General features: G+C 40.0%; 1 long non-coding RNA gene across 2 annotated transcripts in view; it reads left to right on the top strand.

Moving 5' to 3' along the window:
- Window positions 1–24023, top strand: part of LOC129143330 (uncharacterized) — a 296072-nt gene that overhangs the window by 21315 nt on the left and 250734 nt on the right. For both annotated transcript variants that reach the window (XR_010149875.1, XR_010149874.1), the window contains exon 2: window positions 7951–8092. This is a non-coding gene — a long non-coding RNA (uncharacterized LOC129143330). The remainder of the gene's footprint in view (window positions 1–7950; window positions 8093–24023) is intronic.

The following is a 24023-nucleotide window of genomic DNA, read 5'->3' as shown; positions in this document are numbered from 1 at the left end:
TAAGTCTCATTTAATCAATAGAGACTCTCCTCCATTACATTTTATTTTTCTTATGATTTTGTAGTTGTTTTGGTTGGATAAATTATGTAGTTTGTCCTAGATCTTCCAGTTTGGGTTTTGCTAATTCTATTCCCATGATTATGTTAGATAAAATAATATACATCGTGTGTGCATACTGATCCTTCCAATTGGAATTCAGGACTAAGAAGGGCTTTTACCATTTATATCTTCTTTCTCTCACTCTCCAAAATCCCAGTTCTTATCAAGAGCTACATAATTACTTATTTGTTTATCCTATACTATGCACAAAACAATTTCAGAATAACAATTCCAACACTACTACGAAGACTATGATTATTGAAGCTAATTTGTGGTAATTTTGCTTTGTAATCACTTTTGTCATTGGGTATGTAGAGTTAAATTCAGTGGTGTTCTGGTAAATGTTTAACAATCAGTATGGCGCAAACAAACAAATAATACAAGAAAGGAACCAAAGTAAATGAAAACCTGATTTGTAGAATTTGCTAATTTCCATGGCATAAATACCCCCACTGTGGCCACCTTCAAGCTATGATCTTGAAGTCACTGAATGCAGAGGTGAGAAGACATGCCCAAAATCAGCTCCTGAGAGCCCCTGCTGACTGGCTCCAGTACACCATTGGGAAATTCCTCTGTTTCGAAGCCACTTACTTGAAAGAATTCTTCACTGTGTGGTTATGTCACCAATTGGACATTTGTTTCACTTCATTTTAAAGTTTTGGAGATTACTTTTCAAATTTAAATATTTTATAATTTTGCAAAGTATTTATGTGGTTTCAAAGTTAAATCTACAAATATTCAAAGAAGGTTAGCTTCTATCCTTGTCATCTTCATGCTATGCCTCTCCTTCCTCCATAGCTTTTAAAAATTATGGGTTTAAACCATCTATTTTAAATTATTATGGTATTCTTCCATTACTTTCTTTTTAAAAAATTTACATATATACAGGATCTCTCTCTCTGTCTCTATGTATATATGTATATTCCCATTCTTAGATAAACAGTAGCAGTTTTACCTAAGCACACTTTTTTTGAACCTTGCTTTTTCACTTAATAATATATCCTGGAGATAATTTCATAGCAGTAAATTATACACACACACACACACACACACACACTCTTCATTCCCTATTTAGCTGAATAGGACTACTCCACTTTTTAGATGGAACATACTTGATTTAACCAGTCTTCTATTGATGAAAAGCTGAGTTGTTTCAATAATTTTAATTAATTATTATTATTATTTTTTGAGATGGAGTTTCGCTCCTGTTGCCCAGGATGGAGTGCAATGGTGCGATCTTGGCTCGCTGCAACCTCCGCCTCCCGGGTGCAAGCGATTCTCCTGCCTCAGCCTCCTGAGTAGCTGGGATTACAGGCATGCACCACCATGCCGGGCTAATTTTGTGTTTTTAGTGGAGACGAGGTTTCTCCATGTTGGTCAGGCTGGTCTCGAACTCCCGACCTCAGGTGATCTTCCTGCCTCTGCCTCCCAAAGTGCTGGGATGTTTATTAGATGATACATTCAATAGTTTAAAATCAGATGATATAAAAGAGTATACAGTGAAAATACCCTTCTCACCTCTTTTCCCAGATAGCTAGTTCCTGTCCTCAGAGGCAATCTGTTGTTTGTGTCTTTAGCTTACAGGCATTCCTATTTGTGCTTGTAAGGTGAAGACACTTGTTGTCAATCTTACTTAGTAAGGAGGGTAAATAAGAGCTAGAGCATCCAAGTGTCTCAATCAGTCTTAGTCAATGCCGTATCACTGGATATGGGACTAGGGATCAGGTCTCTAGATAGCAGCAGTTAGCTTTTTTACTCTATGAGTATGCATGCCCCCTTTCAGCTCCCACAGCAGAATGATGGTTACAAAGGTATTACTTGTTACATTATCTTTGTCTCAGTTGAAATCAGTTAGTAGTGATCTGTGAGGAGTAACCACTCCCATGATCATTGTGATGATCAAGTGATGAATTTCTTTTAATTATTATGTTCTAATGTGAACAAAAATGGCATCGTGGTGAGAGTTAGAGAAAGCAAATTAAACAGGAAACCATTATCTCAAGTAAATGACATTGACACAGACTCATCTTTGAAAATATACAAAAGACACACATTTTCTTCTATTAGAGGCAGTGTAACAAGAGCCCAGTATCTAAAAAGAAAAAAATAGACATATCACAATTAGCAACTGCCAGTATTAGAAATAGTGGCAGGTGGCCGGGTGCGGTGGCTCACGCCTGTAATCCCAGCACTTTGGGAGGCCGAGGCGGGTGGATCACTAGGTCAGGAGTTCGAGACCATCCTGGCTAACACGGTGAAACCCCATCTCTACTAACAATACAAAAAGAAATTAGCCGGGCGTGGTGGCGAGTGCCTGTAGTCCCAGCTGCTCGGGAGGCTGAGGCAGGAGAATGGCGTGAACCCGGAAGGCGGAGCTTGCAGTGAGCCGAGATCGCGCCACTGCACTCCAGCCTGGGCGATTGATCAAGACCCTATCTCAAAAAAAAAAAAGAAAGAAAGAAAGAAAGAAAGAAAGAAATAGTGGCGAGAGTTTATGGGTGTCCTGTGAGGAGAAAGGTGGAAGTGAGAGTTCTTAGTCGGTGGTAGCCTCTCAAATGCTCCAGTGCTCCAGTCTTCCGTCCCTTGTGTAGTCTGCTCTCACAATGAATTAGGGCTGACTCTCTGTGACCAATAAAATAGGGTGGAAGTAACAAACACTCTGTGACTTCCAAGGCTGGGTCCTAAGAGGCTTGCAGCTTCTGCTTTGGTCTCTTGGATTCTTGCCCAGGGGAAAACCAGCCACATCTGGGAGGATACTTAAGAATCTCCACAAAGAAGAGAAGCTGAGGCACCCAACCAACAGCGAGCCCAGCTTGCCAGCCATGTGAGTGAGCTGCCTTGGAAGTGGATCCTCTATCTCCAGTCAGTAGATTGCAGGTGACTGCAGCCCTGGTGGCATCTGACTGCAACCTTATGAGAGACTTGAGCCAGGACGACCTGCTGTGCCACTCCTGAATTCCAGAGCCACAGAGAAATCATGAAGACTGTTGTCTTAAGTTACCAAGTTTTGGAGCTTCTTACCCAGCATAGATAATTAATATGGTATCTGAATTGCAAATTAGTAGATAATAAGAATCTTCATGACAACTTTGAGGCAGGCATTTTCTAAAATAATATTTATTGCTCTTTCCTGATTATAACAGTAGGAAAATTGGAAAGTACAATAAAGTTGTAAGGAAAAATAGTGAGCACTTTTAACTATAAGATAAGCTCTATTATCCTTATTATACAGCTTAGAAACCCAAGATGCAGAGAAGGAAGAAACATTCCCAAGTTACACAGTCACTAAGTGGTTCAATAGTATTTGAATATAAGCCCGTTTAACTCAATAGTGTAATATTTATCTGTATTTAATCTTTAAAAAGTGGAATTAAATACTAGTGCCTTTTAAATGAAAACTGTCTGTATAGCAAAAGGTATCCCTAAGCCATGATTTCTGCTCATCTATTCATTCACAGATTCCACAAATAGGTATTGAGCACCTACTATGTGTTAGATATTGTGCTAGGTGCTAAGGAAACTGAGGTAAACCAGAAAGACACACCTAGTGTCTGCTCTGTGGATATTACAGCATAGTGGAAGACATTGACATTAAAAAGATAAGCACACAATGAATGTAGGACATTCAAATTGGATAAGTGCCAAGGAGAAGCTCAGTACACATAAGTGTATTAAGAGTGCCATAATTTAGATTAATGGGCCAGGAAAAGCTGGATATTTTAGTCTTGTTACTTTTTTTTTTTTTTTTTTTTTGAGACGGGGTCTCATTCTCCTGCCCAGGCTGGAGTGCAGTGACACGATCTTAGCTCACTGCAACCTCTGCCTCCCAGGTTCAAGCAATTCTCATGCCTCAGCCTCCCTAGTAGCTGGGACTACAGGTTTGTGCCACCATGCCTGGCTAATTTTTGTATATTTAGTAGAGATGGGGTTTCACCATGTTGACCAGGCTGGTCTTGAACTCCTAACCTCAAGTGATCCTCCACACTCAGCTTCCTAAAGTGTTGAGATTATGGGCGTCAGCCACCACACTCAGCCCTAATTTATTATCTTCTGTAAGATGAAGAAGTTAGTCAAAAAAGACCAGGGACTAGAGAATTCCAGGCAAAGAGAAGAGCATGGGCTAAGACCTGAGATGGGAAATTGATTGTCATATTTATGGAATCAAAGGTAGTGTCTCTGTAGAGTAATGCATGCAGGGAAGAGAGGCATGAGATTAGTTGGAGAAGGGCTGGGGTCAGATCACATGTGAGACTTAGCATAGGACATGCTACAGTGTATGTATTTTAGGAGCAGAGGAACACCTGTGAGAGACTTTTAATTTCTAATTTGCATTTAAAGATTATTCCAGCTCCCGTGTGGAGAAAGGTAGAAAAGGTAAGAATGGAATAGGGAGGAAATAGCAATGAGGCACTTGATATGTTGACATGGCTCGTGAATGAGGGTGATAGGAGTGCTTTGAAATTTCTAGATGGATTGAGACTTGGTAATGGATTGAGTGTGAAGATGAAGGGACATTTACAGAAATGAGTACCAGGGTGAGTCACAGTGACACTTCTAAAGGTGAGAAAGACTAGAGGAAGAACAAATTTGGCTGGGGCATTAAGAATTCACTTTAGTTCTAGATCCTTGAGGAATCACCATACTGTCTTCCACAGTGTTTGAACTAATTTACACTAAATCATTCTGCTATAAAGACACATGCACATGTTTGTTTACTGCAGCACTATTTACAATAGCAAAGACTTAGAACCAATCCAAATGCCCATCAATGATAGACTGGATACAGAAAATGTGGTACATATACACCATGGAATACTATGCAGCCATAAAAAAGAACAAGTTCATGTCCTTTGCGGGGACGTGGATGAAGCTCAGCAAACTAACACAGGAGCAGAAAACCAGATACCACATGTTCTCACTCATAAGTGGGAGTTGAACAATGAGAACACATGGACACAGGGAGGGGAACAACACGCATTGGGGCCTGTTGTGGGGAGGGAGGCAAGGGAAGGGAGAGCATTAGGACAAATACCTAATGCATGTGGGGTTTAAAACCTAGATGATGGGTTGATAGGTGCAGCAAACCACCATGGCACATGTATACCTACGTAACAAACCTGCACATTCTGCACATGTATCATATGTATCCTAGAACTTAAAGTAAAATTAAATAAAAATAAAAAAGAATTCACTTTAGTATATTCTGATTGTCAATTCCATAGTGCTTGGGCAAGATCAAAGAATTTGGCCAGTCCTTGGGAAAGGATTTATAACCTGGTTCTAGTCTGACAGCAACCAGCTGCTTACAGATACCATCTCTCAACTGTTACCCAAGTACCTCGTGCTTTTCCTTCCCTTATGATCTTATGATTAAGAATCTCAAACTGTGGATAAGGAAACATGTCACTAGTTAGCACAGCTCTGGCTGGATAACCCTCTAGGAGTCAATGAGTTGCTGCTAACCACATTACAGCAGTCACCTGGAGGTCTCCTTTGAAGAAAATGCCCCTGTGCTTTTTCTTTTTGGTCACTGCCAAGGGAGTAGGGGATTTTCTTCTTCAAAGATCATGGGTTTGCTATAAAAATCTTTACCGTTCCCTCCTCCTTGGCATGTTGTCTCTGGATGTTTTCAGCATAAAACATACTCAGTTAAGTGGCTGAACACAGAACTCTTTCATTACAGTGTATGTGAATTTTAGGTAGATAGAACACTTATTAATGTATTTAGCTTCTTAACATTGCTTGTTCCAAAGAGATACAGGTATGCAGATTTCTGAATTCGAGGGGCTAATTCACTTTTATGTATCTCTGAGATACATAAACTATCTTACTTCTCCCAAGTAACATAATTCTCTAAATCATATCTCTGGGTAAAAATAGGCCCTATTAAAATACAGAAAATAAAATACAAAATAATAAAATATTTCAAAACAATAAAAAACCCTCAAATAAGATTGGATCTTTCATGTAATTTTAAAAGTTATTTAACTGTTCTAAAAATGGCTCTCAAAGCAGTACTATTTTTCTGGCCAACAGAAAGAACTATTCTTTCCTTGAGAATTCCTCTTTCTTGACTTAGTCGCTTTGCCAGTGGGATTTCTCTCAAATCACATGTACTTTTTCTGAGTATAGTTATCAGCTTTGCAAAACAGAAGCTCATCAGTGTCAGGCATGGTGGTACAGTGGGAAAGTGCAGGCTTGGGTGTGTAGTCTTTCTTGGGGGGAGCTTCGTACCTCTGATCAACCACCTGGAACCCACCCATTCCTTCCTCTAGAAGTAAAGCACTATTGACTTTACTTGACTTGGTGGGTTTGTGTGAAGATTAATTGAGCTGGATATGAGTTTGGAAACCATCAAATCTCTTATTAAGGTAAAATGTTTTGATTCCTCTTGCTTAGAGGAAGTTTTTCTTTTTTTGTAGTCCACTCCTCTCCATCCCCTTGTCACTGCCTTAGCAAAGAGCTCTTTCCTCTCTTCCCTGGACAGTTGAGCAGACCCCATCTCTAGCCTTGTTCTCCTCAGTCTTTCCTTCCCCATGCTGCTCTTGCAATCTTTCCTAAACTCAAATCTCAGGAGACGGAGTTGCCACTTAAACCTGATGGTGACTTCCTGTGACTTAGAGAAAAGTCAGGGCCTGTGGAATGGGTTTGAGGGCTCCCTCCAGATGCCCTCTCCTCTCTTCAGCCACCACCTCAGCAGCTACATGGACCCACCTTCCAATCTCCAAACTCACTCTGTGGTTTTGTTGCTCTGGGCCTTTGCATCTTCCCCCTAGTCAGCCTGATGAACTACTCCTGCTTCTCTTTCTTGCCCCCACTTAAGGCTGATCTCCTCTTAAGCCTTACCTGACTCTCCCAAACCCTTGTCCTCATCACCTCCTGTTTCTCTTTTGTTTTCTAGTTGTTTGAGCCCTATCCCAGCAACAGCCCCCTTTATACTGTTTTGCCATTACTTGTGAAACCCAAGTGTTCCAGGCTTCAGCAGTCTAAGGAAAAATGCAACCACCTTCAGCCCAGGGCACATCCAAAGGGCTCCTTTCCCTCGTCTGCTCACAAGGAGCCGCCTTGCACAGCTTCCCTGTGCAAGGGAAGAGTTTCTCAGCGTTTCAAAGAGGGTCACAGTGGGTCTGTGAACCCAAAAGTATCTGAGACAGGTATCAGTCCATTTAGGAAGTTTATTTTACCAAAGTTAAGGACAGGCCCATGACACAGCCTCAGGAGGTCTTGACAACATGTGCCCAAGGTAGTTGGGGCACAGCTTGGTTTTATACATTTTATGGAGACATGAGACATCAGTCAATATGGGTAAGATGTACATTGGTTTGGTCTGGAAAGACGGGACAATTTGAAGGGTGGGGGTGTGGGGGCTTTCAGGTCATAGATAGTTAAGAGACAAACAGTTGCATTCTCTGATTAGCCTCTCACTGAATACACAATTTACACGTGAGAGGGAGGTAGAGGAATAGTCACTTATGCCTTAGTCTGGCTTAGTGAATCTGCATTTTTACAGAAACAGTAGGGCAGAGGAAAGAATCCAAATTACATCTGTCTCAGGTGAGCAGAGGGAAGACTTTGAGCTCTATCTGTCCTTTGGCACCTGTGAAGATAAGCTATCAATTTACATTGCCAAGGTGAAATTCAACAGAACCATTTTAGGCTAAAGATCTCGAGGCCCACAAGGAATTTCCTTGTAGACAAATATGAGGGAGGTGTGTAGCTTTTTAAATCTTTGTGGCTTTCTTATTTAGGAATAAAATGGGAGGCAGGCTTTGCCTGACTAGCAGTTCTCAGCTTAACTTTTCCCTTTGGCTTGGTGATTTTAGGGTTGTGAGATTTATTTTCCTTTTACAGGTCCATTTGAGTCCTTGCTCCCTTTTGCAATTGTGGCCAGGGAGGCAGCTGGTGACTGATTGATCCCCTTTCCCTCTGGAGCTTCAACTGGGACTGTCCTGGAGACTGGCTACCATCATGCCCATCAGGGAAGAGGCCTGAGGTGAGTTGTGTGGCTCCCGCTGCACCCACCAGCCGAGGTATGACGTCCTCCCTGCTCTCCTTTGGTGGTTTTTTGAGTTAGAAGAATGTTCCTTCCCTTCATGGAATGTCCATGGGGGAATAGAAGCCTCAGGGTGTTACAGAGATCATGATGACTTCAGTTTACTCCACACTCTGCCCGTCTTTCTAGACATACAATACCATGGATCTGAGTTGGGGTATGTTCCAGAGAAAAGCAATATTGATGGCCCCCCATAAAAGACGTGACATGAAATGGTTAATATGAATAGAAGAATCCTGACTTGTCTGAAATATACATTTCCAGGGAGGAAATGCAGAACCCATTGAGTATCATTTGTACATTGATGCTTGTTTTTAAATCCCAGGGACTGTGAATACTGGCATCCTGGAATTTCCAGGAGTCATAGTCTAGACTGGAGATAAGACACTCTGGTCTCTCTGAGCCAGTCTTCCTCCCTTCTATCCACACTAGGGGAGGAACTCGTTTTACAGCACTGAGGTGTCTGGGGACATTATTCTGCCTATGGTAAAGAAGAATTCCTTAGATGAAAGAAAATAAGATGACTATTTCAGATGAAGAATTAGGGACGTGTCTGAAAATTTCTGGCATAGATGGAGGAAGAATCCCAGTATGTTTTTGTGGTTATACAGCCAAAAATTATGTTAACTACATGAATGATGTGACTTGACTGGGAAAAGGCAACCTGAGAGTATTTTAAGATTCCTTGGTTATGTAATTATATATCCAGAAGGTACCATATCCAGCAGAGTGATAGATTAAAAATTATAATCAGTGTTCTTAAGCACATAATTAGCATATTGAACATTGACAGTTCAGACCTTAATTAAGTACATAGCCTGCTAACAGAGGGAGTTCTGATTTTAGAGTTACATTGGAGGCTTGCTCCCAGTGGGGGAAATTTTTAACTAATCACGTAAAGTTTCTCTTCCACATCTCTTGTAGCAATAAATCAAAACTACCCTTTCTAATATGATTCCTTATGTTGCCCTGATGTCTGGGTAGGGGATTGAGGGTGGGGAGTGTAGAGAGGAATTTGGTGGTTCTCTCAAAGGTAAATTGAATATGTTCATCATTACAATTTCCTTCTGTATCTGAAATAATTTCATATGTGACTTTTTGGAGCTTTATGAGTAGCCTTTAAAATGCTTAGGCTGCTTTCTTCTAGCACTGAAACCAGAAATCTTTTTTTTTAATGTCATGATCCATTTAGAAGTAATTTTGCCTTATAGCCAACGGTAATCTCATCACTGAGTAATGCTTCTATTTATATAAGTCTGTCTCTCAGAGCCTGTTCGTATCTTGAAGAAATCCCCAATACAGGAGGCAAGATACAAAATTGAATACCATCATGTAATATCCCCAAAGGGACTTGTTTAGTGTTTTCTTATCCAGTTACCCATGGCTACAGGGAAAGATTTTTCAAAATTCAATACAAATTGCATTAGCTTGTTTTTCTTCTTGACACCCTTAAGTCTTCTTTGATCACAGTAGATTTTAGAGGAAAGAAAAAAAAATTCCTTTAGATCTCTCAATGTCAAGGGGCACCCAGACAGTTATTCCATTGCCCTTCCACAGAGCTGCTAATTGTTTAGAAGGACAAAGATATCTCAGAGTAAGCATTCTGGGACCTCACTAAAAGCTGTTTGCTCTGCTCAGTGTCAGGAGGGTCTTGGGCCTTAGCCAAGGGGCTTTAATTATTGAAGGATTTTATTATGAGCTTCTTTTATCTAAAAGACGAATTCCATTTGTCATATCACCAGTCAAGTATCAATTCATCATCAGGTATTTAATTATTGATAAACTATTATGTTTTGTGTACTTTCACCTATTTTGTAAAACAACATTCGTCAAAAGCTTGGCTTTCACTGTGTTCACAAACTCTAGTCACTCCATAAGGAGCCAGACATTCCAGAATTTGAAGGAAAGGGCAGAAAATGGCACCCTTATGGTTCACTGGGCTATGGAATTCCCCAAATCTCACTGCAGACTTTAAAATGCAGTTAATATGAAAGAATATGTGCTCTAATTTGTTTTACTTTCCCTGAAGTAGTTTTATAAGAGGAGGGATTAGTCTCTATGCTGTTTAGAAAAAGAAGGCCAAAAAAAGTGGGTAGTGCTAGTGTTTATCTGGCTGAGGCCTCCTTGCCTTTAGTACACCTAGAGAGGTCAGCCTCTTAGTGAAGCAGATGTCATCTCCCCAAATGCAGCAGCCTGAGGGATGTTTGTCACAGACCATCTAGTTCCCTTGGCTGTGATTGTGTTCACCACACAGAAGTGTGAATGCAAATTTCTCTTCTCAAGGACAGGGGAACCACAGTGTGTCACGATCTGCCAAAATTAGTGACCCCTCCCATGCCTTCCTTAGAACATACTCTGATTCTTTAAATTTCCATAAGGAGAATATTTCAGGATGTAAGGACATATGAATGGATTGAAAGATTGTATAGGCTCTTTTATTCTCTTTCAAATTCAATGCCCCAATTTATAATGCCCACAGTGCTTTCAACCCTGTGGCTAAAGGTCGTCCCCGTGTCCCAGGTGTCTGAAGCTCTGAACTAGCCTGGTCCACTTGTGTTTGTAGGTAGACATAGATCAACGTCCAGAGCCAGCAACAAAGCCTTTGTAGGGATTTCTGAGCTAGAACTACAGAAGAAGGAGGAGGAATCCTGATGCTTTTCCAAACCTTTCTCTGAATAAGTGGTTGCTGTCTACCCGTCCCTTACTTCCATTAATCACCCCCCATTGCAAGGTTGCAGTTGATCCCATCCAGAGTCCATTTGAATTTGAACCAAATGGCAATGGCAAGTCTTCTCCAAAATATTACACAGATTAGAATTTTTAAACATAGGCAATTCAGGTAGAAAATGTGTTATTCATCTTTCTTCTGCTAGGAGAATACATTCCTTTTTGATGTTGGATATATTGCGTTATAGACTGTACATTGTGTCCCCCACCCTGTTGAAGCCTTAACCCCCAGTGTGATGGTATTTGGAGGGAGGACTTTGGGAAATAATTAGGGTTAGATTAGGTCATGAGGGTGGGGCCCTTGTGAGTGGTTTCGTAGGAGGAGGAAGAGAGAGTTCTCCCTCTCCAAGTGCAGGCAGCAAAGAAAGGCCATGTGGGAACACAATGAGAAGGTGGCCACCTGTAAGCCAGCAAGACAGTCCTCATAGAACCCAACCCTGCTGAAACATTGATCTTGGACTTCCAGACTCCAGAGCTGTGAGAAAATAAAAATTTCTATTGTTTAAGCCACCCAGTCTATGGTATTTTATTATGACAACTCATCAAGCAGACTAATACATGTTGTCAATAGTTTTGTGAAAAAAATCTTCTGGTTTAATGAGTGTGACTCAGTTCTCTGGGATTTGCTCAATCATGGATGAACTGGCAGCCTGATAAAACCCAGATCATAGATCTGCCTATTCTGGACCTACATACAAATGACATCATACAGTATAGGGCCTTTCATGGCTGGCTTCTTTCATTGAGCATGTTTTTCAAGATCCATCTATGATGTAGCATGTATCAGGACTTCATTTTTTAAAAAATGTAATTTAATATAGTTAATTTTAAGTTGTGGGATACATGTGCAGGATGTGCAGGTTTGTTACATAGGTAAACATGTGCCATGGTGGTTTGCTGCACCTGTAACCCATCACCTAGGTATTAAGCCCCCTATCTCAATAAAGCTGTTATTAAAAAAAAAAAACCCAGATAATCAGGTGGCAAAGTTAGGGACTAAGCAAACCAATGACAAACCCATTGAAAATATCACCAAGGGATAGATGTCCCACGAGGTCCATCCTGCACAGCCAGCCTGCGGCATGTGTGCACCGTTTCCATCTTGTTCTCGTCATTGTCTCTCTTTCTCTCTATCCCCTTGCCATGTTATAAACTACAACAAAATTTGGGGAAGGGAGGACATAAAATTGAAACACATGAAATAGAAACAACACAAAGCTAAATATAATTGATGATAATTTTACTCTTCTGCTTAACACTTCTCAGCACCCTACGTAAGAGTTTCATTAGAAATTCCCACCACCCCCCCCACCTCTCCTGACTCCTGTAAAAAAAAAAAAAAAAGAAGGAAAAAAAAGAGTTTCATCAAAGTTATTTTCATATGAGAGGGCAGAGAATATGGCAAGAACTGACCAAATCAATCAGGAAATCTATTTGAAACCTTATTTTTTATTTAAAAAACTGTGGAAATTTTGTATTCTACTGCAGAATACTGCCATGTTGTTTTAATCTTAAAAAAAAGTCCTTCTCTTCTAATCTTTATGTAAAATTTATGTTTCAAAAAGATGAGCCTCATTTATTTGCATTTTTTTCTTTAAGTCCTGGCCTACCACATTTACTGCAGTGGGTAGATGTGAACTCGTTGACAAGCAGGAGCTTCTACAATGAAAGCCAAGCTCTGCAGCATGGCATATAAAGCCCTGAGTCATCTCTCTTTTGTTTTTTTGAAGTTCCATACTCCAGATTCACTGGAGTTTTTGGCACAGTTTCTATTATTCCTTAGGCCTTACATGCTATTCCCTTGGGCCGGGATGCATTTTTATTCCACCTGCTCTATCTCTGTACACCTATATATCTCCTACCCCTCCTCCAATTCCCAGCTCATGTGTCTTTTTCCTCTCTGAAGCACTTTCTTGAGTTTCCCAAGCAAAGATGATCATATTTTCTTTTGCGAAAGTATAAACTGGATATTCCAAAGCCCTCCAGTTTTCTGAGTATAATCCTTTCCTTTAGTAGCCAAATACATTGAATAGCTCCCCATCCCACATGCAGTACAAGATTCAGTGCCCTTTCCAGTATTTCCAAGGTTCTCAGGGAGGTTCATAATTTCCTGCCTTTTGAATTTTTCAACTATCCAGCTTGCTTCCCTGCTTCTCTGTGGGCAGGGACTAGCTTTTTCTATAGTTCTCCAAAGCTTCACTAACAAAGACGTGCTGTGTGGCAGACATTTACTGAAGTTTTCAGAGGGGGATCACCAACCAAACAGAATATTAGAATAGCGAACAACCTACATTTAAATATTTGATGACTCATGGCCAGCCTCACGTGGGAGCCTTTCACAGGCAAGCCATGCCCCCAGCTGTCACCTGCTGCTTGTTGCTAGGGCTTTTCTCCTCCTCTTCTTTGAGTCTTCAGGGCCCTTACAACCTCCAAAGCTTCCAGGGGCCAGTCCTACAGCCCTGCTTCTGTTATGTGGGGCAATTTGGCGCTTTCTTTGTGTTCTTTTTCATTTATGTAAGTTTAGAGGGGCCTCCCTTTTCATAACCAAAGAGGCTGTTCTAAACAAAAAATAACAATTTTCTTCCTAACAGCAATTCTTTAACATCCTAGAGCAACAGACTTAAACTGCAGTTAGCTCCCTGTGGTGGTTGCCAGATGCACTGCCCAGGTCCCACTGCAGGAGTGAAGGATGTATTTTCTCAGCTGCTGGGAGTGGTAGAAACCTCTCAGCTGCCAATCCCCTTCAGGAATTGCCTTAGCTGAAGAGATCAATCTTGCTCAAGGCCATTTAGCCTTCCTGGGGTAGCCTCTATCCAACTACCAGTCGCAAGGCTTCCTGGCCCAAACTCAAGTGATTCTGCAGGGGCCATCCCAGCCACAGAGCTGCCCATGGGGTTGGCAGAAGGCTTTGCTGAGGCTCCACCCAGCTCATCTTTTCTTTCTTCCCCATCTGTCTTCCTCAGGGATGGAGCCTAAGAGTACTCTACTCCCTGATAACCTCCTTCATGCTAATCACTGCAGTCTGCTTCTTGGGAAACAAAACTTGTGACACTCTGCTTCACACATTGTTTATCCTATCTAAGCTTGCGGTTTTGTTTGTTTGTAAAATGAGAATCCTAAGAATATCCCCCACATAGAATTGGGATGTGTATTATAATAGATGAAACACTTAAAGTGCTTAGCTGAATGCTAGGTACATTAAAATATAGTAAGTAAGCCTTACCTACCATGATTACTGTGGACAGGTTCTGGTCCGTGGCCTGTTAGGAACTGGGCTGCACAGCAGGAAGTGAGCAGTGGGTGAGTGAGCGAAGCTTCAACTGTATTTACAGCCGCTCCCCATCACTCACATTCCTGCCTCAGCTCTGCCTCCTGTCAGATCAGTGGGGGCAATTAGATTCTCATGGGAACATGAATCCTATTGTGAACTGTGCATGTGAGGGATCTAGGTTACGAACTCCTTATGAGAATCTAATGCCTGATGATCTGTCACTGTCTCCCATCGCCCCCAGATGGGACCATCTAGTTGCAGGAAAACAAGCTCAGGGCTCCCACTGATTCTACATTATGGTGAGTTGTATAATTATTTCATTATATATTACAATGTAATGGTAATAGAAATAAAGTGCATAATAAATGTAATGCACTTGAATCATACCCAAAACGTCCCCTCCACCATCTGTGGAAAAATTGTCTTCCATGAAACTGGTCCCTGGTACCAACAAGTTGAGGACAGCTGTTCTAGGGTATTCAGTGAGGAGGAGCTTAAACTTCCTCTTTTTGTTTTTTTGAGAAACAATTGATAAATGTGACTTGAAGTTTGCTGGAGCAGGGGTAGACACTTTAAGGAGGCTGGAGTCCTTCTGGGAAGAAAGGGATCAAGACTCTGTATTTTCCTCCCAAGATTCCATGTTGGTTATATATATCTGTTGACTGAAGTGTGCTGACAAAGCCTAGAGCACAGAAGAGTAATAAGGTGTCTGAGATAAAAACCATCATGGCCCAGTCATTGTCAAAAACAAACACGCAAACAAGCATTTCCAGACTCACTCTGGGCTGCTGCTGGTGGTGGTGGAAAAGTCCCAGATGAGAAGTTCTGCAGCAAAATGAACCCCATTATTACATTTCATCCATCAATAGAACTGTTTGCATCTTTCATTTATGGAACCAAAGAAAATTTGTTTATAAGCCCGATTCCATTACGTCTGTCAATCCAATTTAGTTGTGTATGAGAAGCATAGTAAAAAGTTACGGCCAAAGAACACAAAAAGGGGGAATATGAGTTTTTGTGTATCTCCTGAGTATCATTTCTCTTGCTATTGAAGCAGGTAGTGCAAGCACATGATATGATTTTGAAATTGTTTTCTGAGCTTATAACCTTGCAGCTTTTCTACCCCATGAGGGACCCAGTCCTTTCTTATAAAAACCTGGTTTCAGAGGAGTCTAAAACGAAACAACTGACTCATATACTCAGGTAAAGAGGTAAATTGATAACCTTGTATCTGAGTTACTTCCTTCAGGTAGTTTCATTTTAAATGTGGACAAGGCCATGATAATTAAAGCCAAAATAGCTGGTATTAGCTTGGTGCAAAAGTAATTGCGATTTTTGCCCTTACTTTCAATGGCAAAAACTGCAATTACTTTTGCACCAAATTAATAATTATAAATACAAGTACCCTACCTACTCTCTGAACCAGAATTCCCAGACACTGAGAGTTTCTCCCTATACCTAAAGGAGAGGAATGAAGACACGGAGGCACCAAGAAGAATCTGAACAAACAGGCCTTGCTCAATTCCTCCCCTTAGAAATAAAATGCTAAGTCATTTCACAAGTATGTAGTAACTTATGTTTACAGCAAATAGTGGGTACCATGGATATTTCCAAAAAGAGAAATAAGTGCTTGTATTAGTTATCTATTGTTGTGTAATGTAGGAGAGAAGAGGTTTCTTTTCTCACCCATTGCAAAGTTTATGGCTGACACCCCTATAACAAAAAACAGATTAATAAGAGAAAGGCGTACAACCTAGTGCTGACCCTCCCTGCAAGTTCAGCTGAAGCAGAACGTGGCTTTAGTCAGAAGAAACAGACCAAGTCACATATGCATGCTGAAATCAAGGGTGAAAGTATGATGGATGTCCTGATCTTTCAGTTGAATTCTCCAGACATTAATAATTTTGACCCTAGGAAAGGTATCCATTTATGGAATACAAGAACACTATCTTCAACTGGTAACACAAGACCTAATTCAGATTGCTCGTTAAACTCAGAAAGCCATTGTGAAAGTGATTAGTAATATGACTAATGTTGACATTGTTGTTGCATAGTAAAAATAAAATAAATGGTTTACAGAAACCTGAAAAAAAGGGAAAAGAATACAGGCTTAATTACATAAGTTTTATATGATACAAGAGACTTTAGAAATGTAGACCCAAAGAAACAGGGACATCTGTGTATTTTTACGGGGAGTTGTATGTCTGGAGGGCACAAGTGTGCGATTGAATGGTAATAAACTTGGGGGACAGGGAACTTAGCACGACCTGTTTATTGAGATTCTTCTCGGCACCTCTGTGTCTTCATTCCTTTCCTTTAGGTATAGGGAGGACCTCTCTGGAATGAGGGTCTTATGAACTACTTTAGAAAAAGGTCAGAAAATTCTTGTATGGCCTGTGTCAGGGGAGAAGTGAGAGATCAGAGAGACCTTCTTATTTCTGCTGTTGTCTCAAATTCCTCCTGCTTAAAATACTCAATATGCCAAGGTGCCACATTTTGGGGTAGCATGTTCTGAGGCTCATGATGAATAAATTATTTTAAAACTTAATGACTTAAAACAACATATATTTATTGCCTTACAGGTTCTTTGGGTCAAGAATCTGGGCATGGTTTAGCTGGATTCTCTGCTTCATGGTCTTTTGCAAGGTTGCCATCAAAGGCTCTCTTTGTGCTGGGGTCTCACTTGAAAGCTCAACTGGGGAAGGATTTACTTCCAAGCTCATTTATGTGATTGTTGGCAAGATTCAGTTGCTTGAACATAAGTGCCTCAGTTCCTACGTGGCTGTTGGCCAGTGGCCACCCTCAATTCCTTGCAATGTGGGCTTCTCTAACAAGGCTGGCCACTTCATCAAAGCCAGCTACAGAGACAGTCTGTAAGCCAGAGGCAAGTCACAGTCTTGTATAACCTAATTACAGAAGTGATATCTGTGCAACATTGCTGTATTCTATTGTTTAGGAACAAGTTACTCAAGAGGAAGAGGTCACCTGGGAAATACCAAAGAAGTAGGGATTCCTGGGGTTATTTTAGAGGCTGCCTGCCATAATAATGATAAATGGGCAAAGTATATGCAAAGATACTATGGAAAAGACAAAATATTTCATTTAATAGCATAACTACTTTGGGAACTGCAATTGCATAAACATGTTTAACGAAGAAATCTTTCCTAAATCAAATAAAATTTCCTTAATTAATGCACTGCTTTATTCTTCAAATGTTCAGCAAGCTTCCTAATCTTATCTCCTAAATCTTTGAAACTATTATCACGTTTTCAAACTTTTGCCAAATATTTTCCTCTCTTTTATACCCCGACATGAAATTTCCCTTCTAGATCATGAAAGAGAAAGCTCTTCAGAAAGACCACTGTGAGTATGTGTACTTTTCCTTGTGGGCAAGTTACAATGTTTATGAAGGTAAATAAAACAGTGTCTGAACTCTTACGAACAAGGGCCAGCCTTCAGTTAAGCTAAACAGATTGTATTCCATCTGCAATTCTTAATAGTAACCGTTGATGATGACTGAGAAAAGAGCTCTTTATTTTGAAAACATACAGAGGTAGAAAAACTCCTATGTGGGAAAAACAAAGGAGAGGAAAAGATAGCATGGGTTGAGTTGAGATGGTTTATTTGTGAAGATTTATTAAAATATGTCACAAAGCTTATCTTAAGCTTCCTAGTTGCCAGCTGTGGGCCATGATAAATGTGAGATGGGTCTTCATTTCCATGTTGTGAGATTTTCTTTACAGCTGTCTTGATTGCCTGGTTTGCAATATGAATGCTTTCTTTCAAAAGTGAGATATTTTTTTTTTCTTTTTTTGTTTTTTCTTTTTTTTTTTTTTTGTTTTTTGAGACAGGGTCTGGCTCTGTTGCCCAGGCTGGAGTGCAGTGGCATGATCATGGCTTACTGCAACCTCTGCCTCCCAGGCTTGAGCAATCCTCCCATCTCAGCCTTCTGAGTAGCTGGGACTACAGGCACATGCCACCATATCTGGCTAATTTTTGCATTTTTTGTAGAGATGAGCTTTTGCCATGTTGCTCAGGCTGCTCTGGAATTCCTGGGTTCAAGCAATCCTCCTGCCTCAGCCTCCAAAGTACTGGGATTACAGGTGTGAGCCACCACAACCAGCCTCTGCTCTTGAATTCTTAACAAAATCAGAACACTCTCTTTTCTATCTATTTGTAGCAATAGAAGAAGCAAATGGAAGGTGAGGGGAAGGAGAAAGCTTACAAATAGACTCAGTGGTGATATTTGCAGCATCACGAATGTCTGAAGTCCCCTGTGTTACACAAAAGGTGCTTTTGTAAAATTTTGGTGTGATTTTTGATTTTCTGATTTAAATCACAACTAGTGGTAGAAGAAACCTAGTCGTAACACTATAGAGAAGGCACTGGGTCATATCCGGGTTAGTTTAACAGCTCAGTGAGTAGTTAAGAACCAGAAAGAAGAGATGCTTCATGAAGAAGGGCTGAGGAGACCAAAAGGAGAAGCAAATGAGCCCCAAGATGAACCTTAATCAAGTCCCAAGTTTGTCTATAATTGATTCTGTAGAGGATGGTTAGTTTTTTAGAATGGTTATACTCATGGAAATATGCTTTGTCCTCTAAACTCAAATGACTAAAGGATTATTTTAAAGGGCATTCATTAATTTGTTCCAAATACAGAAATAATGTATGCACAGTATAGAAAATTGGAATGGACATGAAGCTGAATGTTTGATGAAGACAGAATTTTAAATTGTCTTTTATTGAGATAACTGTCCTTCGGAGCGTCCTTCATTTTTAGTTACTGGAGGCAGTGGAGTTACTAGTTCACACTTGGAGCAAATTTGGTTTGGCTTCATCATCAGAATGAGTGTAAAGCAAGTGCTCACCTAAAGTTCTTGACGAAAACTTGAAGTCACTATGGATCTGACTTCAGAGGATATAATGGAAGATTTTAAGAGTTCAATTTAGTACTATGAATTTAATGTATTTTGAGATGGACAGTTACATGCTTGAAGAGTTAAAGAAGTGTTTTTCCTAAATATTGATTAAAATGGGCTATTAATAACTTTCACACAATGCTGATCAACAGATTTTGAGAAATATACCATCGACTATTGTGATTTTGTCTACTGAGAAAGAGTTAATCTTCCCACTGTCAGTCATCCTGAGGCTTGAAATGAGTGTCCCTCAGACTGGAGTAAGGGAGGTCCTCCTGGGGTTGAGGCTGAAGCTTTTATGGAGCTTAGGATGGGAGAGACCTAGAGATTCTGGATATGAGGGGCAAGCTGGCCTCTGTCTCATGGAAGACATTTAAGAGTAAGATGGGAATTTAGGAGTAGGGTCAAGATGTGAGTAAGCATGTTTTGTAGCAGCTAAAATTACTCTCCAAATTCTATCTATACTACTCCTCAATCACTCATGAAGTTTTGTTCAACAGCACATTCTGGTCTTAGCTGCCCTTTGGGTTGAAAAGGAAAGGAACTGAATTCATGCTTGGCGTGAAGAGATAAAGGGAAGATAAACCAACCCAGAGGAGCCACTTATGTGAGGGATAGAAATGACTCGAGAAATGGAGAGTATGAGGTGCCTCTTTCTCCACTCTTGGTAGTACTGGGTAGATCAAGCTCTCTAGTATTTGCTCACTGGACTGGTGAAAAATAACATTTTATGATTCATTTAACATTCATTTCTTTATTTATCAATGAGGTTGAACATCTTTTCAAACAGTTTATTGGCTGTTTATGTATTTTTGGTAAACTTCGTATATATACATATCTCCAGTTTTCTATTGCATTGCTGATCTTCTGCTTTTAAAATTTTGTCTTAGTCCTTTTTCTTTTCTTTCTTTGGTATGAATTCTTTTTAAACAAAATAAATTAACTCTCGTGTACATATGCTTTCCAATGTTTACTGTGGGTCTTTCAACTTTGTTTATTATATATTTTTTTCTATTAAAAAGTTTTCTATGTTAAGGTAGTCATTTTTTATTAGTCTTTTCTTTTTTGGCTTCTAGGTTTTCTGTCCTGTGCTTTAAGGTCTTCCTCAAATGTGTTTCAACATCATTTTTAAAATCCACTTTTCTTTACTGAATTGAAATTCCACTTTTACCTTAAAATTCCCATATATATTTAGATCTGTTTCTCAAGCGTTTTCTTGCATTGATTAGGTTTTTCTCCAATACTAAACAGATTTGATTTTTGTAATTTTATTATATGTTTTAACATCTTGTTAGTCAGATGCCCCTCTTCTTTTTGAAATTTTTCCTGACTATTCTTACATTTTAATTTTTCTAGTGGAACTGTATTAGTACATTTATTGACAACTCTCCCCACCTCCCTGAAATTCTGTTGGTATTTGGGATTGTGTTAAACTGAAATACTAGATGTGATCGACATCTCTATAACATGGAGTTTGTTTATTTATTTATTTATTTATTTATTTATTGAAACAGAGTCTCACTCTGTTGCCCAGGCTGGAGTATAGTAGTGCCAACTTGGTTCACTGCAACCTCCTCCTCCCGGGTTCAAGCGATTCTCCTGCCTCAGCCTCCCAAGTAGCTGGGATTACAGGTGCACCCCACGATGCCCAGCTGATTCTTTTTGTGCTTTTGATAGAGACAGGGTTTCACCATGTTGACCAGGCTGGTCTTGAACTACTGACCTTGGGTGATCCGCCCACCTTGGCCTCCCAAAGTGCTGGGATTACAGTCATGAGCCACTGTGCCCGGCAGGGAAATCTTTTTATTTTAAGAGCCCAAGATGTCTTCCGGTAGAAGGTTTTCATGTCCAATTGGCTGTTTTCCAGAATCCCCCTCCCTGTGTAGTTTCAGGTTGAAGTTGGCAAAAGGGAAATGTATCTGGGACATGGAAGGCACATTTGCAGCAATAGCCATTGTCTCTGAAAGTGGTCATGGTTAGAAGCCACGAGGAGTGCCAGTGGTGTCTAGTTTGTTTCCAGTGAGTTCTTGCTATTCCCCACTCTATGTTCTGCTCTTCTTTTTGACTCTGGCCCTGCTGACCAAGAGCAAACCCGGTCCCACCATCAGATATTTGGCTGTGAGCTCACAGATGGGACAGCTATGTGGAAGCAATGGCCTTCTGGAGGCTAAGACACTAGTCTCCCTTCCTGATACCACTTTCAGCAGGTGTATGTATCTTGCCTCTCAATTCCTCTGAATGCTCTGACTTTCCATCCGGAATACTGCTTCAGGATAGCTGGGGAGTGACATTTTCTGGTCCTAAAATTTCCTGTTTTGAGTCTTTACTTCTCCAGCTCCTTTCACCAGTGAGTAAAGTTTCACTCTATAATCAATTCTTCATTTCATAGTAAAACAGCTCTTCTTCCTTTATCTAACCCTGGTGGATACACTTTTCATTTGCTTAGCTTTTGTTTCTCTACACAGTACTGTTTTCTTCTTAAAGATCCTAGACATTTCTTTTAGTATTTACTCCTAGGTATTTTATTTTTTTCTTGTTTGTTGTGGATGGAATAGTCCTTCCATAATATTTCTAACTGGGCCCAGCACAGAGCCTTTGCAATTGCTGTACCTTCTGCCTGGTGCCCTCATCCAGCAGATACAGCCATAGCTTGCTGGCCTTTGCACAGTGTCATCTTCTCAATGAAACCTTCCTTAGTCACCTATATGTAATTATAATTCCTCTCATACCCTATAGTCTCCTTCCTTATTCTATTTTATCCTAAACATGAATTCCTATTTAATTGTATATATAACTTTTGCATGTTATTTATTGTATGCTTTTCCTCACTAGAAGATAAACTCCTTATTAAGGGCAAGGATGCTTTATCTGGCTTGTTTATTTTGCTGTATCCTTAATGCCTAGAATGTTGCATGGCAAATAATGAGTATTTGGAAAATATTTTCTGAATGTATGAACATATAGAAAAGTCATTGGTTCTAAAAATAATTTTGTAATTCATCACCTTACTAATTCTGGTATTGCTTCGAGTACCTGTTACATCAATTTTCTTGGTGTTTCTTGTCTTTAAACTCATATCATCTACAAAGAGTGATGATTCTGACTTCTTTCTAATACTTATACCCCATTAGCTTCTATTGCCTAATTGCATTGATTAGTTAATTCATAATGATGTTAAATTGTGGTGCTGATAATGAACATAATTTTCTCCTCCAGATTTAATGTTTTACTATTAAAATCTTTTGAATCAAGGTCACTAATCCTAGACTTTTTTTTTTTTTTTGGATGTACCTTCTTTAAAAGCTACTTATTTTGATACTTAGAGTTACTTATAAAGAGGTCACCAATTTAATTAATGGATTATATTATGAAAATGTTACTGTTAAATCAGTTGTTTGGATCCCAGAATTTATTTTCCTATGCAAGCAATGGTGTAAATAATGACTATACTTCCTAACCAGCCCATACCTTATAAAGTTTCAAGTATGGTATTGTTCTTCAAAGAGAAGTGTCAAGGTCCAGTCCCCTATATAAGTTCTCACACACAGAAATGAATGTTCCATCCACTTAATTGCCATTGTCTTTATTGTCTGGATCACTTCTTGGCATCAACATTCCGCACTACATAAAGTGATTTGTGTTAAACACCGTCTCTCCTGCCACAGTTTAGCCTGAGTTCACAAGCTCCAATAAGGATAAAGGTGCAAGCACATCCTACACATGTTTGGAATTGATCAAGCGAGTTGCACAACAGGCAATGGTGGGGACTGGTGGGTCACTGGAGAGACCACTGTTTGTCAAAAGGGCATAGATGCCAGCTGCTTGGGAATATGGACCCAGCATTCCAGATATTCTGATCTTTAAAGATGAGTGTGATAATTCTAACCTTTTTGGGAAATTTCACATTTTAAAAAGGTTGGTGTATTGTTCAGCCCTGGTAGGGAATACATGGCACATTCAAGCCAAGTCATTAACAAATAAAATAAGTATTTAAAAAGGTGTGAGTAGGGTTTCCCTCATCTGCTGAGGAATGGTGAAGCACCCCGGGATTAGCAACAGCAGGAAGCATTACTGCTCCTCAGTCCTAGGGGGCCAGCTGTGGCTATGGGAGAGAGCTAGGTGGGCTGCCTGACCAGAGCATGGTCTTGGGTGAAGAGAAGTAGCCAATCCATGGTAGGGAAGGAGCCAATAGTAGAGGTACCTTCATCTTATTCCTCTCTCACTCTCTGGTCTCCTGCATGCTCTTCCATTGGCTGAAACCAAGAGAAAGCCAAAGGGCAGAGGGGCATATAGATTCAGTCCCCAAAGGCCAGCATCAAAGTACAAACTAAGGTAGAAAAGAAAAGAATGGATCTTAAAGGTCTAATGGAAAATGTACAGCCTAGATAGCTATTAACTTGGGTTAAATAAAATGCAAATGAATGCTGAGAATGAAAACAAAAAACATGCTTCAAGATGTCGGTCTCAGACTTTTGGTTTAAGCATTTTGAAGATATTACCACTTCTTTATATTTCTATCATTTTATCCTAATAGAATGTATATACAAGGTCCTTGATAACTGGGTGGATAAAAGTGATTTGAAAACTGAATATAATGTGGCTGGAATATGCATTTTACATCCTCACAATAAGATGAAGAGATTTCTTTTCAGTTTTTTTTTTCTCCCAAAGAACACATATAACATTACCATCAAGGAGTTTATGTTCTAAATTTCTCAGATGTTGCATTTTAACTTATTGTATTAGTTACCTATTGTTACATAGCAAATTGCCCCCAAATTTAGTGGCTTAAAACAAACATTTATTCTCTCACAGTTTCTGAGAGTCAGGAATCTAGGCGTGGTTTCACTGGGTGTTTCTGGTTCAGCATCTGGATTGCATCATCTGAAGCCTTGACTGAAACTGCAGGATCAATTTCCAGGAAGGCCCACTCACATGGCTGTTGACGGGAAGT

The sequence above is a fragment of the Pan troglodytes genome, chromosome 13 (assembly GCF_028858775.2).
Source record: "Pan troglodytes isolate AG18354 chromosome 13, NHGRI_mPanTro3-v2.0_pri, whole genome shotgun sequence".
In the NCBI taxonomy this organism is placed as follows: domain Eukaryota; kingdom Metazoa; phylum Chordata; class Mammalia; order Primates; family Hominidae; genus Pan; species Pan troglodytes.
The sequence above is the reverse complement of the archived record's forward strand: the minus strand, read 5'-3'. Positions and strand labels throughout refer to the sequence as shown.